This window comes from Empidonax traillii, unplaced genomic scaffold, assembly GCF_003031625.1.
Source record: "Empidonax traillii isolate 1590-97213 ecotype Southwest subspecies unplaced genomic scaffold, ASM303162v1 scaffold59:size1551110, whole genome shotgun sequence".
Taxonomy (NCBI): Eukaryota; Metazoa; Chordata; class Aves; order Passeriformes; family Tyrannidae; genus Empidonax; species Empidonax traillii.
Window position 1 is genome coordinate 1,433,792 of NW_020955252.1, and position 12,823 is coordinate 1,446,614.

Genomic DNA, 12,823 nt, shown 5'->3' on the forward strand with positions numbered 1-12,823 from the left:
TTTGTGAATTATTGTAGCTTTCCTGAGGGCTTGGCAGATTAGGTGACAGAGGGAGACAGGAGGTGTCCAAAGGAGAAACACTGAGCACCCCAGAAAGTCAAGACAATGACTGATCACTGCCCAGGCTGCTGCAGAGTGTGATCTGTGCAGCCCTGAGAATGAGCTGCAGTTTAACCACGAGAGATTGCCCTTTCCTGAGGAAAAAAAAAGCAAAGCATTCCCTTGTGTCACGGGGTGCCGGGGAGGAGGGGGCTGGGGCCGGGGCCAGCCTCGTGTGGTGCAGCCCCTCACGCGGGCCCCGCTCTGCCGGCCCTGCCCGCGGCCTCTGCCCGTGCCGGCAGCGCTGCCCGCTGCTCGCCACGGCTGTCCCCTGCCTTCTGCCATCCCCGGCCATCTGTGTCCCCTCTGTGGGGGTCGCTCCGCCGCACAGCACCATTGTCACTGCCTTGCCCACACTTGGCCCTGCGCGGGGAGGTGGGTGCCTGCCATCCCCCGGCTTCGGCCTCCTCTCTGTGGCGAGGCCGGTGTGACGCTGTGGGGTTCTTTGCGGCGTCTCTTTTGGTTTTGTAAATCAAAACTTTCATTTTGTTTTCGGAAGCAGGTTAGTTCCATGCTGGATGAGGGAGCCAAGGTGCCCCGCAGGGTGGGCCGGTGGAGGGCACAGAGGCAGCGGCCTTGGCGGGGGCTCAGGCACCGCTCAGCCCGCGGCAGCCTCGCCTCGTGGGGATTTTGCCACTCTGCGACATCTGCGTGGGTGTCACAGCTGCCCTGTGAGAAACATCACGCTTCAGTCCTGCTTCTGAGGGCTTTAGGGATGTCCCCCGAGTAAAGTGATGCCGTGAAAGCATTTTTGCTATTTTACCCACACTTGGCTCTTACTGCTTTGTCTGTCTTTACAGCACAGTGCAGTCAACCTGCTCCAGCAGGTTGGAGAGGCAGTGCTGAGTGTTGCTGAACTGTGGGAGAATGTACAGATTAGGTTTTCTGGATTTTGCTCCTCCTAATGGTTCCAAATACATGTTGGCATTTAAAACCCTGGCATTTAAAGCACTGGTGGTGTCCTCAGAAAACAGGGACTGAGGAGAGAGTTCGTGGTAGGACTTTGTGTGTGAGAAATCCTGCCAAATGAGGCATCACCTCTTAAAAAAATCCTTTAGCCCCAAAATCTTTTAGTACCAACTAAAATCTTGCTTTGAACTTAAAAAAAAATAATATTATCTATGCCCTCAGTTTTATGTGACTGGAAGAGGTACCTGGCCCCTAGTGTGATCCTTCCCTCACAATAAATGAGCGAGCAAACGAGCCCTCCAAGCTGCGCCTGCTGAAGCTGTGTCCCTGAGGTGCTGGGCTCTTCTTTCTCTGGTCTTTAATTTAAAGGAAAGGGAGAGAGAAAAAACACCTTTTTTTCCTGGTTGGAAGCAATGCAATAAATAAGTGCATCTTCTTCCAGTTGCAATTTATAGGCACTGTTCCTCAAGAAATTGGCTTCTATGCATGAAAGCTATAAAGTACACATGCCATTTGCAAAAGATACTGCAGCTTTTGTACATTTTCTCGTTTATTCACAAGGTGTTTCAGTGTAAGCCTGTGATGGAGAGAGCGTTAAGGAGGTGTGCAAATGAGCACAGCTAATGCTTTTGTAACGGTGCTAAATGGTCAAGAGCTTCTATTAGCCTCAGGTAGCAAAAACAATTTGGGTTGCTGAGGGGAAAAACAATTTCACCCAAAGTAGGACCCAGAAACACTTGTCTTCAGGAGGGTCTTGTGGCTTAAGACTTGATCAATTGTTGCATAATTTGTAATAGACATGCAATGATATTATTCATTATTACAGTGTATATCCTCAAACACTGAAACCTGGAAGATGAGGCCTTGACTGAAATCAGAATGAGTTCTCATGTATAGACAGTGGAAAAAGAAGTGCGTAGACTGAAAGGAGAAGGTGGGCAACGTCTGACTCTGTCAGAGCCAGCAGATGCAGTGTATGAGCTTAATTGGTTTTGCCTCCCTCCATAACTGGTCTGATAATGTGTGTGATGTTTGCTTGCTCATTTACTGTCAGTTAAGTCTAGAGTCATCCCTGCCCTCCATTTTTCATTTCATGGAGTAATTACAGTTCTTGATATATTATATCAAAGTATACATCAACCTCCTTAGCTTTCTGGGAACTGCCAGAAAATTGCATCTTCTTTTGTGCTATACTGCAAATGTGTACACAACCATTCCCTTGACTTCAAGTAGTTAAATGTTCACATATGTCAGGCACTAGGATCAGAGCCTTAGGTAATCTGGATAACTTAGATAATGGATCTGGATAACTTGACTATGCATCATTAGTCCAACGATGCACCAAGCTCTGGGAGAGGGAAAAACTCAAACAAACCGACCCCCAAACCCTGAAATATACTTGTGTGTGAGAAAGAAATCTAGAGGGAAATGAGTGGAAAAAAAGAGTCAACATGTCTACAGCTCATTTAAGCCGCTGAAAAAAGTTGTTTCTTTTGGTTTGTTTGTTTGTATGGTTTTTTTGTCAAAAAATGCTATGGAGAATAGAAATACAAAATTAGAGAAAAACCACTGGGGAACTCAGAATACCCCTATGGCATGTGAAACCCCACTGGAACAAACAGAGAAGAAGTAGGTGCTGGAAAAAATATATATTCAAAGCAATGTGGACACATGTAAGCACCAGAACTGCAAATTGGGCCTGAAAAAATTACTTTCTCCGCAGAGATGTGCATTGTTCCTTTTCTGAGACCTGTCAGTACGTGCTCTTCAGGCAGAGCTCCCCAGCTCAGCTGTGTGCTACTCTGCCCATAAGGGTGTTGAGCAAATATTTTGTATCCAAGAGAGACTCATTAATGTCTTTCAAACCGGATGTAAGTTTCTCATTATTCTCCGGCATAGGTCTGGTAATGGGAGCCTCCTCTAGAGATGCCCTACACAGATGTCTTTAGGCAATGTTGATGGCATGAAGCAGGAATTGTTTTCACTGAAAGATTTATGACCTTATAACCTTTCCAAGCCTAGGCAGTGCTTGTGGACCGAGAAAGCAGCAAGGGGTTTCTGACTTCTGCACTGTTCTCTAATCCTGACTAACCCAGAGAAATCATTTTGCTCTAAATTTTTGCTGTTCTGGGTCCTCAGTACGAGGAATGAAATGTCAGGGGTTTTTCAAAGGTACTGAGTGTTTCTGACTGCTGTTTGAATTGAAGGGTTTGAGTCCTTATTAAAAAAAAAAAAAAAAGCGACCACCAACCACCCACCCGTCTCCACCCCCACCCTCCCCAAGCCCATGGATCTTAATTTAGGGCTCCCCAAATCAGAAGCCACTTTGAAAGACATGCAGAAGCACAGAACAGCCGATAGATTTCCATATCCTGCAGGGTTTTGGCATGAATCCCCTTCTTTGGTTCCAGGCAGAAAAATACAAAGAGACGTCTGTGAATAGGACCTCACTGGGTGTCCAACCCTCTGAGTGAAATTTCCTGTGCAGAGGATGGTCTCGGCCTACATTTTCTAGTTATTATATAGAATTTGTTTCCTGCTAAGATAGAAAAAAAAGTATGAAAACATAAAACCTTCAGTGAATTCCCACCTTATAGAGCTACTTCAAGCTGTACAGGCAGAATTTTTACTGGAAGAGTTGACATTGAACAGGGTAGTTCAAGGGAGAAACCAAAGTTCAGCAGAGACATCCTTTAAAAATTATTTGTCTTGTCTGCAATATTTTGTGAGTTGATCCAAATCAGATTTTTGAGTAATACCATTAAAGTCAACAACCAACACCCAGGATGAATCTAGCTCTTAAAGTGCCATTCAGGCTCCTTGAGAGACACACATCCCAATGACTCCTTTAGCAGTCATTAAACCAATTATCATCCCAGTCTATTTCCAACAATTATCATCATAGACTTTTTGGGTTTAATCAGCTTTTTAATTGACCTGTGAATAAGACAGGAGATACAAAATCCTCCCCTGATACCTCAGGTGTATCTATTATACATTTAGCATTGCTGTGCACATGAAATAATTTACACTATAATACTGACCGGGGGCTGGGATATAAACAACTATATTCCCATAAATTAAAGGTAAAAATGAATTAAAGACAATAAAGAAGAAGAAAAAGAAGTAGTAATCCATAGATAGAATGCCACAATGATTGGTGACATCACTTCTGGGACTTTCTTGGCCAGCAAATTTGGGGGCTAGAAAGAGATTTTTTTTTCTAAAACTGTGTGCAAAGCACAGAATAAATTGTAAGGGATGCAAAAAGTTTTGACCATCTCCTAAGTGCTACAGTTATTGAACTGAGTTGCAGAAATGTCTTCAGACAATTGCTTAGGACTTTAAAAAAAGAAATCAGCCGTTAAGGCATATGTCCCAACTAACTTTTTTAATGCCACTTGCCTTGGTACAGCACTGCAAAGTGGCCTGAATGCAGCAATTTGCGGGATTTGGCACTGTGAGCCCCGCAAGCACTTAGCAGAAGCAATTGTGTAGCTCTATTGAAAATCCCGCATATCATGCTGTGGGGAGCCAGCACTTTTTATCTGTCGGCACTGTTGGTGACAAATATTAAAATAAAAAGTATGACACTATAGGTGCTTCAAAATTCAAACTGCAAGTTTCCTACTGCGGGACTTCTAACCATGTAATAAAGTGCAGGGAAGAAAGCAGAGTTCAGACCCCATGCTGTAATAAAGGCAAGGAAATCTTAAGTGTTCAAATACATAATTCATTCTCTTCTGAGACTTTCTACCAGGTTTCTCCCAGTAAAGATTTTAATTTGTGCCTAGATGATACAATCTTTAATTTCTCTTTTGCCTCCAGAGACAGCTGGGAGAACACTGGGGCAGCCCTGCTCTTTGCAGCGGGTGAAAGCAAATGGTCATGTCGGGTCAGGGAGCTTCCCTGCAGCTGGCAAGGGTGCCACAGCCTCCAGAGCCAGCCCAGCACAGGGGGAGGAAGCCCGTGGCTGCTGCTTGCTGTGAAAGTACCTGCAAAAAAATCGCCACACCAGTCAGTGAGCTGTGTTTGTTTTAAACAGGAACGCTTTGCTCCTTAAATAATACCTTACTTCAAGCGTCTCAAAGCATACAGCAAACACTGGCTGAGCCTCATCTTTCTGTGGGAAGGTAAGACCCTGTTCCCACCTCTCATTTGCTGTGTTTCTTGCTGACTTGAAGACTCTGATGCCATTTTGTTACACAATTTTCAAAAATAGAATTTGAAACATGTGGCTTTAACATTTTTCTGCTAGCTATGCTCTTGAGCATTTATTGCTTTGTTGTATAACTACTTTTACCTGTACTTTAATAACATTTTATGCAAAGAACGGTGCAGTAATCATAAGGAGGAACAAACTAATGAGAAATTAGAGACACCTTTGTGTGTATGTGGGGGGGGGTACACATAAGCAACAAGTTACTGAGAAGTTACTGACCATATAAATAAGCAAATTTATCACTGCATTTATATCAGGGATAAATTGGCTCAATTGTGAGAAGAATGTGTGCATCTTGCTCTGCAGCGGTCATTTGACCTAAATTGCATACATTGATCTGTGTGCTCCCCTGGTGTTAGCACACCAAATTGACTGGATTACATATTCAGATGTAAAACTACAGCAAAATTGGCTTTGACCTATTTAGAGTTTCTAATCCAGCCTCTTTAGTTATTTTCTTTCTAAGCCCTGGTCTTTTTTTATTCCTATTCAAATACCTTCTTAGGGACAGACATCCATCTTGTCCCAAACCACGATGCCTCTGCTTTGGCTTTCAGTGCTTTAGAGACAGTTTTCTTAGCTGTGGTTTGGTCCAGACAGGGTTGCTCAGGCAGCAATGTTTGTAATCATGGGAGCTGTGCACTTTTACTATATTTCCTAGATGAAATGCAGAAAAAGTTTGCGTATTTAATCTTTAAAAAATTTTTATTTTAATAATTACTTTTTTAATGAAATGGTAAGAAAAATTATGCCCCTGTTGATCTCACTGAGAAGGCTCCTGTGGATGCTGGGGAAGCCAGGGCTTTGGCCTGCAGATATAGGCAGTGCTTATGAGAGCAGAGCTCCTGTTTCCATTCAGGTCTCCAGCAGCAGGGGACAGTGGGTCACCAGCTGCAGCAGGGTTCGTGGCACGGGTTCCTACACTTTTCCCTGGGGTAGCCCAGCAGAGCTATCAAATGACAAAGCTGGGTGCCACCAAAGCAGGGTCTGGCCCTGTCAACAAACTTTCTCTACTGTGCCAGCTGCTCTGAGGCAGTGCGGGTCCTTGGTCGCTGTGCCTAGGCTTGCCTGTTCAAGAAAATATTAACATTATTCCATGCTGCTTTCTAACAGCTCTTCAGGGTTGGGAGACTTAGCTCTGATCCCTTACTGCAAGAAAGGCTATTAATTAGGTGCATGAGCCTGGTGCAGCTGGGTCGAAATGTGTTAAAACAAACAATTAAAAATTAAATAAAAATGGAGCACCCTCTGCCTACTTCAGTTTAGGGGAAAGGTCTCTCTGACTCTACCTGCTCTGAGGCTACATTGAGGCTCTTTGACTCTGCTCTAAGACTTGCTGACACTACTGATTCAACACTGTATCAAGACACTCCAACTGTGATCTGAGACCTGGAGCAGAGAGGGAGCATCTTGACACAGTGTCAAAACAGTAGTCAAGAGCACATGGACGCAGCACTGAAAGGCTTTTGTCTCCCAAATGAAAAGGAGCTGGATTATTTTCATCTTTTTTCTTCTTCTTTTTTTTTTTTTTTTTCTTTTTTTTTTAATTTTTTTTTTTTTTATTATTAATGGTAGCGTTCTCTTAAATAAAAAAAGCTCACAGTTTATTTGCAGGAAAAAAGGATAACATGTTCTCCCCCACCCCCTCTTCCGCCTTTTTGTTTGATAAAGCAAAATGACAGACAATGGCTTCACTATACAATGCACTTCACTAAAGCTTTGCTTTACTTCTTCAGCTTTGGAGAAGTAAAAGATTACATTTGAAAATTATTCCAAGTCAGGAACCAAAAGGGGTTAATCTTTCATGATACTGCACATCAATCATCTGTATCTTTGTGCGTTTTTGTGGTTGTTTTATATTTTGGAATTATGCCTTTGTACAATAACATTCATTTGATCTGACTAATAATTTTAGAGATAGCATTGCTCACCACTCTGCCTACATAATTCAAGATATGGCTTTTGGTAAGAATGCCTCTGAATTCAGATATTTGAGTGTTGACCAATGTTCAACAGAAGAAATTAGTTCAATTGTCAGAATGTGGCGATGCCTGCTGAGACAGGTTTCTTTTCTGCAGATGAGATGGTCTTAATGTTACATGGACTGTGACTTTATAACAGGTTAAAGTCATTTATTTAAAAAATGAGAATATAGTTGAATTTATGTTTCCTTGCTGGGGTCACAGGTACCAAGGAATTAGCAAAACCATCTACTGAATGTTTTATAGATGGTAGTGTTTTTGCTGAATGTTAAATGAAAACAATCCATTAAAATAAAAAATGAAAATTCTTTTTGTTTCCTTTTCCTCTTGGGCCTTCCCAAAAGGAGGTCGACACCGACCCAGTTTGAAAAATACTTACCTAAGCCAATCACTGCCCAGCATGTATTCCCTTGAGCAACTTGAGTGGGCATGATGCCATCTGAACAGATGGGCATTACTGTAGGCAACCAAGAGACCATGCATGTGAATCAAGTATGGGTGTTTACAGCATCATTTCCCTGATGAGAATGTCAAAATGGCAGCCCGGTCCGAGCCTTTGGCTCAGTTCAATTGCATTTCACTAATTCAGCTCTAAAATGGACAACTTCATGAAATAAATTATTAACGTTGAGTTGGGTGGTCATAGAACTGGACAGAGTAAGTGGGTAATGGACTTGCTGAAAATAACATGCCTGACTCCTGTCTGGAGCAGGAAGGCTTGTTCTTTTGTAAAATGAGGGCAAGGGAGCCCCCGGGTTTGTGTGAAGAATAACATAACACGCAGGCAGGCACACCCGCACTACAGATGTACTCCAAACTGCAGGAAACATTTTCACAGTTCTTTAGGAAGGCATCTTATTTCAATGAAAAAAAGGGGATTTATATGTACGATGTATTTGAATCATATACCAGTGTGAGTTCAGCTCCTTAGAGGTGCACATATTGAATTAGGATTTCATTGCTGTCCTGAAGCGAGAGGCACGTAAGTGGTGCAACATTTTTGAGACCAGCACTCAGTGTAACTCCTGTATCTGTTGAATGAAGTGATTTCTACTGAATTGTGGTTGGAAGTTCTCTACCATCTGTTACAAAGAGAACTTTAAGTACAGAAATAAAGACAGGAATTTGAATATTAAATCAACAACTTTATTTACTTTAACAAAAAAGGCTATATGCATCCTGAAAGCTTGAGTTAAAGTATGTGTCTGAAATACTGTTATTATTTTATTTTTCTTTTGATGATTGGTTGTATTTTCTTTGCTCCAGCTTCTGTGTGATTGTGTAATTCTACATTGTGTAATATTAATTTGGTAATCTACACAACTTTTTGCTTTCCTAAGGGTGTAGTCAGCCTGAATTTGAAGAATTGGCATGCTGAACCATCAGTATCAGGTATGAAATACTTGAATACATATTTCTTTCAGGAATAATGTAATATCTTATAGATAATGGCTAACATGCCCAATGTTTTACATTTGAATTATTTGTTTCTGGTTTTGTTTGGGTTTTTTAAATAATATAACTTCTTCTTGGGAGATTTCTAGGAAGCATCTACTGAGTTTTACAGCTAATCCTATCCTTTAGCTGGGGAATTCAGGGAAAAAAAAAGAAAAACAGTTTTTCAAAAACATAAGATTACAATGAAAATAAATATAGTGCTTTTCTAACACTTGTTTGGAACACAGAGTATCTGGAGTGTGTGTTTTTCTGTATGCAAAATATTTCACATTTTTCCTCTCTTATTTCAAGCTATCAAAATCAACCTTTTCATTTGTCTTCTATAATGTGCTATGATGACTCCAACTTCCGCCATTAGACTTGCTAAAATGCTCTGATACCTTCCTTTTCATTTTCTAGGGAGCTTAATGTTTATTTTCTTGCTCAATGTCATGGTAACAGAAACACTTCATTTATATTATAGCTAAGTTTGTGTTTTAAATACAAGCAGGGCAGGTTGGAGACTGCTGCATATCCCATGTGGAAAGGCAGCACTAGCTTTCTGGGTGCCAGCACATACTCCCAGCTGTTGCTGTTGCTCCAGGGTCACAGATGCAGCTCACACTGAATCGGTTAAAAATGCAGTAGCTATGCTTGGGGACACAAGCTCAAATTTTCAGGGCCTGATTATTCTGTTAGTTTCCTCTGTGCAATTCCCACTGAAGTCAGCAGAAGCAGTACATGCAAACCTGACAGACTAATTTGGAGCCCAGAACTGCAAAGGATGTAATCATACATTTGATTTCTGTGGGTACTTGAGGTGTAATTCTCACCCATCTCCGTGATACTAGGATTTACCATAGCTTTTAAGGATTTTGCCAGAGACAAAAATATTAGGTTACTTCTGATATTTTATTTTCAGTGATCAGGAGAAGAAAAAGAGATCTGAAGTATATCAGCTCATAGTGGACAAGCCCAGAAAGAAAAATGTGTTCTACAATGCTCTTAAAACTGAGCTAAGAGCAATACAATGTCTGGCATGTTATGTATGGAAAAGAAATGTGAGGCCCCTAGGGATGAAGGCAAACTAATCAACGGAATACCTAATGGCCTAGAAGGGGAAGAGAGAATAATCTGTTTCTTATGGAGCTCTCTCTGTTTGGAGGGCTGGTGTACACACTCCTGAGCCCAAGGTCTCTATGATTTTATCCAAAATGGGGCAAATTGAAGACACATTTTTGCATGTCTATTTATTTTATTCCTTTATCAGAAATGGATGATTTCTTCCACACAGGGAACACAGACAAGTGTTGGGGCTGGACCACCACTGCCACACTGCACAGGCTTCTACAAAATTACTTATGCCTGCACTCCTACAGCATACCAGGAGTAATACTGCTGGTCTGGTTTGCCTGCTGACTGATCAGCATCTCAGGGCAAATAAAATTGTCAAGTAAAATGGATTTGGCACCTGGATCATTAAAAGATGATCTGAGAAGGTGACCAGTAAGGTCTAAGCAAGCTGCCACTTATTCCAATAAGCAAATGGAGACCAAAGACACCTTTAATGTGATGCTCCCAGTGTCAGTATTAACTCTCTTTCTCATCTGTTTTCAGAGTAATGGGACTGAGAAATCCAAGAAAGAAAGTGGAGGCCAGAGTGACGCTGATTGCAGTGGAAGGTATGACAGTCGGTTTAACTAGTGGAGAACAGAATTACAGACATGTATAGGAACTGAAGGAGCCTTACAATAAAAAGGCAGGGCAGGCAGGGCAGTCTGCAAAATAAAAAACACGAAGGTCTGCTGTGCCCTCTCTCTTGAAGCCTACAGCTTTGGGAAAAGGTGAAGATACAGACTTAGGAATCCTGAATTTTTCTGGCATCCCCAAATACACTAATTAATATTTGCAGGAGGTGAAAAGTGCTGGTTTTGTTAGGAGGTGTTAACCATTGATTTTCAAACCATTTGTATTGTTTTCCTGTGGTGATAGCAAAGGACTATGCATTGAAATAATGTGGGAGTTTCTAATCCATAACAGTGAGAAATGGTTGGTCCAAGGCCAGGGGTGTTTAAGGCTCATGAATAAAAAGGTGGACACAGTACTACACGGCCTCAAGGATGAGGGATAAATGTAAGGTAATTAAAGATTTATTGATTTACATTTTCTGGGGTCTGGAAGAACTTGATTTGCATTGCTTTATTGAGGCACCTGACCAGTCAAACACTGTACCTCTTACAAGGTGAAGTTCTGGCATCAAATACTTAAACATTAGAATAGATGCTGTAAATGTCAACTGTGTGAAAGAGAAAGACAATTCTTTGAGAATTCAGGATGGCACAAATGATAAGGAGGGGTTTGAAAGATGGTGGTGAGGGTACTTGGATTAGAAAAGGAGAGGGATAAACCAGGAGTAGAAAACATCGTAAAGAACAATAAGGGAGAAAGAGAGCAATAGCTTGGTAGGGCCGGAGGTAGAGTGTGTGTGTGGGGGGAGTGACACTGCTGAACCCAGATTCAGAAATGATAAAAAAAGTTTGCTATGTTCCCATAGTCTATGCAGGACAATTGTTAGCATGCTTTCCAATATTTTTAATGTTGAATGAAATCAAGAAGATGAGCAGAGCAGACAGTCTGCATTATTAGGGAGAGCAGTAAGTGAAGCACAGCAAAAAAGGACAGGCCTATGGATGGAGAACAAGTAGTCTGATTTTTAACTTAGTGAAGAGAGAGTAATGGTGGGATATCCAGAAAGAAATGTCAGAGATAGAGAGGTAGACAAGGAGAGGGGAGATATGGAATCAATAAAATAAATATGCTGTATTGTCTTGAGACGGGTTAAGTTGCCTTGATAACTAGTGTGGATGAAAGAGAAAATACAGAAAAATATAAGTGTGCTGACGTGTTGTGGAAGGTTACCAGAGGAAAAAACAGGGGTCTGTCAGAATGAGAATGAGAGGTTTGCTTTGGACAGAAGTGAAGGATTTATGTTATAAAGACTGATGGAGGAAAACAAACTTGGTGAGGAGACTTTTTGGTATGGCCAAGAGGTGGTCTTCTAAGGTAGAGTCTGTAGAAGCTTCCATAGTCAGGGGAGGGACAGTGTTCACTATGAAGAAGAATTAGCCACAAATTAGCTTTTGGGAACTTTGGCAGTTAGGTTGTAAATCAGATCCTAGTTGTGTGTCTGTATATGCACATATATATACGTACATATGTATACTCACACCAAGGCTATCCCTGAGCCCTCGTGGTGGTTCCACATAAACCCCACTGCCCCAAAGTAGCAAGGTAGCTGTTCTGTGAGGGAAGTTGCCCTCTGCATGTGTTTTGTACAGTAGCTATTCTGGCTCATGCAGTGATTTGAGGTTCCTGTTAGAGGCTTTTTCCTACGGGGAGCAATACGTGCAGCAGATCTTTGCAGCGACACAAAACAGCCTTTCAAAAGAGGCCGCATTTTTTCAGTGAACCCAAATATGTTCCTGTGTGAGAACGGCAGCAAAACCAACTGATGATGTGTACAGGCTTGTAGTGTGAATTTCTGATGCATATATATATTCCTTTTTGGTGAGGAACAGCTGGTTCTTACTGTTGTGTCCAAGTGTGTGTGATGCATGCTGGCCCTGCTCCTTTCAGAGGTTTTGATTCTCAGTTGTGGGTAGCTTGTGTTTTGTCACTGGCCTTCCACTGCATCTCTGAGGTAATGAGGTAGTTCTGCTCAGCTCTGGACAGGCCTCGATAGCACTTAATGTGCACCTGGCTGCATGACTCCTGCTCCCCTATCATAGGGGAGAGATGACTTTTCTCACTTCATATGACAACAGTGATATGAACTCTTGCTCTGGGTTGTACATACTGTTCATAAGATAGCATAGAAATTATCCACAAATGTAAATGTGTTTGTCCTTTTTTGACTAGGGAACAAAAGGAAGTCTCAATAACCAGGAAACAGTGCTAAGTTATTCATGCAGCACACGTAGGTGTGTTTGCTTCACAGTAGAATTTGGACAGTGTTAGACTAATAAATACAAACTCAGCTTACTCTTTCTGAATGTGTTTTGCAGATGTTTTTATGTCACTGACATTTATTATTTAATGCTGCAATTGGAAAATGCAATTTGTTCCTCAAGGAAGATGTTTCAGTGGGAGACTGCAACTAAAGAGTGTTAATACT

At 41.7% G+C, this 12,823-nt stretch overlaps 1 long non-coding RNA gene across 1 annotated transcript; it reads left to right on the top strand.

Moving 5' to 3' along the window:
- Nucleotides 1–358: 358 nt before the first annotated feature.
- Nucleotides 359–10,656, top strand: LOC114055563. Its single transcript, XR_003570765.1, has 4 exons — nucleotides 359–474; nucleotides 4,837–5,141; nucleotides 8,553–8,604; nucleotides 10,267–10,656. It is a non-coding gene; the product is annotated as an uncharacterized LOC114055563 (long non-coding RNA).
- Nucleotides 10,657–12,823: the final 2,167 nt, after the last annotated feature.